The sequence below is a fragment of the Mastomys coucha genome, unplaced genomic scaffold (genome assembly GCF_008632895.1).
Source record: "Mastomys coucha isolate ucsf_1 unplaced genomic scaffold, UCSF_Mcou_1 pScaffold6, whole genome shotgun sequence".
Taxonomy (NCBI): Eukaryota; Metazoa; Chordata; class Mammalia; order Rodentia; family Muridae; genus Mastomys; species Mastomys coucha.
This window is the reverse complement of record NW_022196912.1, coordinates 32,185,623-32,191,864: the sequence shown is the minus strand read 5'-3', so window position 1 is coordinate 32,191,864 and position 6,242 is coordinate 32,185,623. Positions and strand designations below refer to the sequence as shown.

At 37.1% G+C, this 6,242-nt stretch overlaps 1 long non-coding RNA gene across 2 annotated transcripts in view; it reads right to left on the bottom strand.

Annotated features, from left to right (window-relative positions):
• Positions 1–6,242, bottom strand: part of LOC116080311 — a 69,792-nt gene that overhangs the window by 12,074 nt on the left and 51,476 nt on the right. For both annotated transcript variants that reach the window (XR_004114391.1, XR_004114390.1), the window contains one exon: positions 2,632–2,736. This is a non-coding gene — a long non-coding RNA (uncharacterized LOC116080311). The remainder of the gene's footprint in view (positions 1–2,631; positions 2,737–6,242) is intronic.

Here is a 6,242-nt window from a genome sequence, read left to right as displayed (position 1 = left end):
CTGGTACAACCACTCTGGAAATCAGTTTGGTGGTTCTTCCAGAAATTGGACATAGTTCTACTGGAGGAGCCAGCTATACCACTCTTGGGCATATACCCAAAGATACTGCAACATGTAATGAGGACACATGCTCCACATGTTCATAGCAGCCTTATTTATAATAGCCAGAGCCTGGAAACAACCCAGATATCCCTTAACAGAGGAGTGGATACAGAAATTGTGGTACATCTACACAATGGAGTACTACTCAGCTATTAAAAAAATAAATTTATGAAATTCTTAGGTAAATGGATGGATCTGGAGAATATCATCCTGTGTAAGGTAACCCAATCACAAAAGAACAAACACGGTATGCACTCTCTGATAAGTGGTTATTAGCCCAGAAGTTTGGAATACAGGAAGAACAACCCACAAACCACAAGGAACTCAAGAAGAACGAAGACCAAATGGTTGACAGTGCACTCCTTCTTAAAAGGGGGAACCAAATACCCACGGGAGGAGTTGCAGTGATTAACTATGGAGCAGAGACTGAAGGAAGGGCAAGCCAGCCTAAAGATAGCTATCTCCTGAGAGGCTCTGACAGTACCTGACTAACACAGATGTAGAGGCTCACAGCCATCCATTGAACTGAGTACAGGGTCCCCAGTGAAAGAGTTAGAGAAAGGACCAATGGAGCTGATGGGTTTGCAGCCCCTTAGGAGGAACAACAATATGATCTAACTAGTACCCTTGGAGCTCCCAGGGCCTCAACCACCAACCAAGGACTGCACATGGAGGGATCTTATGGTTCTGGCAGCATGTGTATAGTAGAGGATTGCAAATTCGATCATCAATAGGAGGAGTGGACCTTGGCCCTGTGAAGGTTCTGTGCCCCAGTGTAGGGGAATGCCAGGGCCAGTAAGTGGGAGAGGGTGGGGTGGCAGGCATGGGGAGTGGGGAGGCAAGAAGGGTTTGTTTTTGTTGTTTTTGTTTGTTTTTTTGTTTTGTTTTGTTTTTTGGAGGGGAAACTGGGAAAGGATAAATTTACATGTAAATAAAGAAAATATCTAATAAAAAATAAATATAAACTGTAGGAACAATGGATCTAATTATGATTGTTTTATACATATAGATTATTCTGACTGGTCATAGCATCTACTTTATTACCATAATTATTCTTCCTTTCAATTCTTTCTATCTTCTTCCTTTTCCTCCCCTTTCCCTAAGAATCACTATTCTACTTGAGTAAGACTTTTTGTCAAATTTCCACATATAAAAGAAAACACAGGCTACTACTCTGAGACTAACATTAACTTAAATTATGGTTTACTTTCCCACTTTTCTAAAAATAACATAATTTTACTATTTTTTATTCATTAATTTTTGTTCTTTGAGAACTTCATACATCTATATTATCCCTGGCTCCCTCCCTCTTTGAATTCCCCTCTTTGCCCTTCTAAATTAATATTCTCTTTTTAATCATTAGTTACAATATATAAATGTATGTATGCATATACAAATATATATATATTCATACACATGATCACTTGTACATACATATATAAACACATGCACACATGCCTGTACTCATGTGTTCACACACACCACCACACACATACACCATACTGAACCCAGTTCACTTTATACCTATGTACACATATCCAGGGCCCAGCACTTGGACTTGGATACTTTGTAGGAGCTTATCCCTCAAGAATATTAATCCTCCCTCTCTCAGCAGAGGCAAGCCACTGATAGTTCTTTATCTAGAGTTGGGACTATATGGAATTCCCCCTGATAATTTTGATGTGGTAACTGGTATTGTGATTATGCTGGTCTTCAGGCAATTATATTGTTGAGAGCTCATAGGTACAGTTGTGTATAGAAGACTATCTCACTGCAAACATACTGTTCTAGTTCTTAGGATCTTTCCCACCCCTCTTCCTACAATACTCAATTGTATATTACTTCACACCTCTATCTCACAAATCTTTGAATGAGGAGTATTGGAGCTGATGCAAAATATTCTTTAAGGATTTATGTTACACCATTACTTCTTTTTTTTTTCTATTTCTTTCCTCTTCACTCACATAACATGTCTGGACCCCAGTCTCCTCTTCTTCCCTCATGCAACCCAATAGGAGATAAAGGGTCCCATGGGCAGACAAAAGAGTCAGAGACACCCTCATTCCTACTGTTAGACTTCCAACAAAACCCCCAAGCTATAAACAACCACAGCATGTATGCAGAGGGCCTAGTGAAGTCCCATAAAGGCTCCATGATTGCTGATTAACTCTCTGTGAGCATGGATGTGCCCTGCTTAGTTGATTTTGTGGACCTTGTTATCCTGGTTTTCTAGACACATCTGGTTCATACAATCCTTCATATCCCTCCTCTGCAGGATTCTTCAAACTCTGCATAATGTTTGGCTATGTGTCTCTGCATCTGTTCCCATCTGCTGTTGGATGAATCCTCTGATGATGATTGTGGTAGGCACCTATCTATGAGTATAGCAGAATATCATTAAGAATCATTTCCTTGACTTATTTTTTTCCCTAATGCCAATAACCTTGCCTCCTGTGTCACAGGTCGTGCGGCTTGCATCACTTAAGTGAAGGAAAAATCTCCCACTTCATCACCAGTACTTTTACTTACAGAGGACCTTGTTTTAGTGGCTGTTTCCTCTAGGAAGGCAGGACACAGACAGAACAGCAGCTCCATGGTTGCTATCTTTCCAATTAGAATCTTCTGCTAGCTGAACTAGAATTAGAACAAAAATGTCTGAAAAGAACAATCTGTCAAGTGTAGGAAAGGAAAGGAAAGGAAAGGAAAGGAAAGGAAAGGAAAGGAAAGGAAAGGAAAGGAAAGGAAAGGAAAAGAAAGGACCCTGATTACATGAATCAAGAGGTGGGTCTGTGTACCCCTCACACATCAGTAGTTCTTCCGAGTCTAGTAACATTGCAACCAGAGGGGTGAATAATTATTGAACTTTGTACAAGTTTACCTGAGATTAAGGTTGAGCTGAGTGCAGCCAGTATCTTTTGTTCCAATATTGACTTAGTTCTTTTGTCACAAATCAGTCATTTATTGGGGGAGGGGCATTGGTCCCATGGAAGAGAGATAATCCTTCTTTTATGTTTGTTTATATCCCATATTTGGCTGGAGAGCAGGCTGCACTTTTCACCTTGGTATGCAAAGAGGAAGGCGAACATATGACTCTGCTTGGTCCCTCTCCACTGCTTGTTTGATTTTGCTCTTACTTCTGCCTGCCTCCTAATCCCAGGTATTCTGACATGTTACAGAAAGCAAAAGACCAAGATCAAAGTAGTACTCATGGTTTTACGAGGGGGCACCTCTGAAAGTGTCTGTAGGATTGTGTGCATGTCTGGTGCTGTGATCTTGAGAAAATACTTGCTTTCCAAATTAGGGCCAATGGATTTATCACTCACTGGACCCGACCCTCCAGGTCAATCTGGGGTTATTTCTGTGTGTCGTGTAAAAAAACATGGTACTTCTATGAAAGAAATCTGAACAGTAAATATTTAGGATACACTTTAGGGATAAAAGAGACTCCCGAAAGTAAAGATTTTTATTTTAAAATTCCCTATAAAAATAAATGAAGTTTATTGTTGCCTGCTTGGGGTCCTAGACCCCGCAGAGATTTCTCTGTCAGCCACCCACATTGTAGTAGTTAAAGATGATAGACATTTTACTCTTTTGCTCTGTGGAATTTCAATTTCTGCCCAATCACTTTACAAGGGAACTTTGAGAATGAATCTGGTTGTTTTGTTTTACTGGTGGTACAAAGTATTTTTAAGTAAAGGAGGCATATCAACATATAGTTATAAAATAACCTTATTCTAATCTAATTTTCTTAAGGAAAAGAGACTCTTTAGGTAGTTGGTGACATTTTTTGTTTGAATCTTTAAAATTAAAGAAACTATACGCAGCTCAGTCCATCCATTTAGAACAAAGAATTTGAGTAGCGTAGCACTGGAATTTACATACAGTTTTTTTTGCCAAAAGATTCAGTAGTTGAGGGTATTGTTTAATTTCTTAAACATCCATTTCATTCCTAATAAATAACTCTGGCTTTAATTTTACAAATGAGATTGAATGGTGACAGTACTAGCCTTAAAAACTTATAACAGTGAATCGTGAGTAAGTATCAAAATCTGAGGCATAGATAGATAGTATCTAACAACAATTTCTGGGTACATATATGAAGGATAAGTACTCAACATGATACAGTGATATTTGCATATCTGTGTTTAAGTTAGCACAGTTTACAGTAGTCAAGCCCGTCCACCAACAGACCAATGGACAAACAAAATGTGTATGTGTGCCCAATGGAATGCAGGAGCAATAAAAAATGGAAATTATATTCTTATAAAATTAATAAAAGTAGAAATGTTCATATTATGAAAATGAATCAGTTTCAGAAAGAAAAGCAGCACATGATTATCTGATTAAGTAATATATATGCATGCAATATATTATATATAATATATATAGTATCTCCACTAAAAATTAAACAAGTTAATATTGACTGAATACTTATATACACATATGTATGTATACACACACACACACACACACACACACACACACAAGCATACACACTCACACAAATTTCAGAAAGGAAACTAGAGGAAACAGGAAGGAAGAAGTTGCAGAGACTGAAGAGGGCTGTGAGAAGTGTGAATCTAATCAAAGAGCATTATATATTAAAAATAATTTCCCTATTGAAATCTAATACTACACTGCATATTTTATTTTTCTCTCCATTTCAACAAAAATGGAGAGAAAAATAAGAAAAACAGAAAGTGATCATATTGTGCAGGTCTCATTTGTGCGTGCATCTTGTGCACTAAATTACAACTACAGGATATCTTCTTTTAATTTGTGAGAAAAATCATTTTAGTAATTTGTCCCAGTATCATGTTGATGAGTTAAAGTCATCTAACTCTGGAGGCCATCTTTGCATGCTCCCCATCATCTCATTCTCCCAAGGCTACAGAGCTGTGCTTTACAGATGGTCTTCTTGCTTACCCAGCTTTCTCTTCTTATGAGTACTTTTAAATCTTCCCAACTTCATATCCAGGTTATTTACAACAAATGCATGGAATTTAATAAAAGCCTTGCCAAGTTACTCCACCTTTTTCCCCCCTACTGCCCCAGAAACTCCCATTGAAGTGTCACAACTGGCTAGAAAAAATAATGTATGTGAGGAATAGGACTTATCTAGGAAGCTGCTGTAATATTACCAATGAGGAGTATAGACTGGTAAAATTAGATTATTCACCATGAAAATGAAGTATATTAGTCACATATTGCCCCACATTTCTAAGGCTACACTAATTTGTCTGATATAGGAGGTAAGGAAAAGAAAAGAATATTATATGATCGTGAAGTTTTTCTGTTTGAATACTCCATGCATGGTGTTGCCCTCTATATGAAAAACTAGATTTAGAGCTTGTTTGGGACACAGTGTGGAAACTAATTATTTTGCTCCTTTTGTTTTTTTCTAGAAGATTATTATTTGGTGGAGCTATCAAAGTAATATACTGATCTAGACCTTGCTAAATAGTATAAGTGAGAATACAGTGTGAAGACACAGGTGTGATCACTTAGATGGAAGGAAGTAAAGCCCAAGAAAGTGCCTCGTCCTGAAGTATCTGAGCAGGGAGTAAAGTAACAGGCTGATAAGCTGGAATGACGAACACTAAAAAAGTGAAAAGAGATTAGTTGAGGCCAGAAATGATGTCTGTGCTACTCTTGATTCCCCTATTCTATTATGCTGATAAAAGTTGAATGATTACATCATGCTAGATGGTAAGTCTACTCTCAACAATTGATTACATACATCTCTCTAGATGGCAAAACCAGTCTTCTTGATTTATTACATCTTCCTAGATTGCAAGAACATTCTCCACATTCTTTTTTTTTCAGCTATTAAAAAGTTTATTTATTTTCATTGATTATCTTTTATTCAAGTACATTTGTACATAATTAAGAAGTCCTATGGATTGTGGGGATATTTCTAATGGTTAAATGTTTGATATACAAATGAGTGAGGACCCGTTTGATTCCCATAACCCCCATAAAAGTATCAAAAACTGGTCACAGAGGTGTGCACTTTTTTTCATGATACTATTTTCTTTTTATTATTGACTGTTTTATTACATCTTTTAAGCCTTATTAAAGATTTGTCATAATCCTAATTTAATAGCTAGATATTCAAATTAGAAATTATTACATTATTT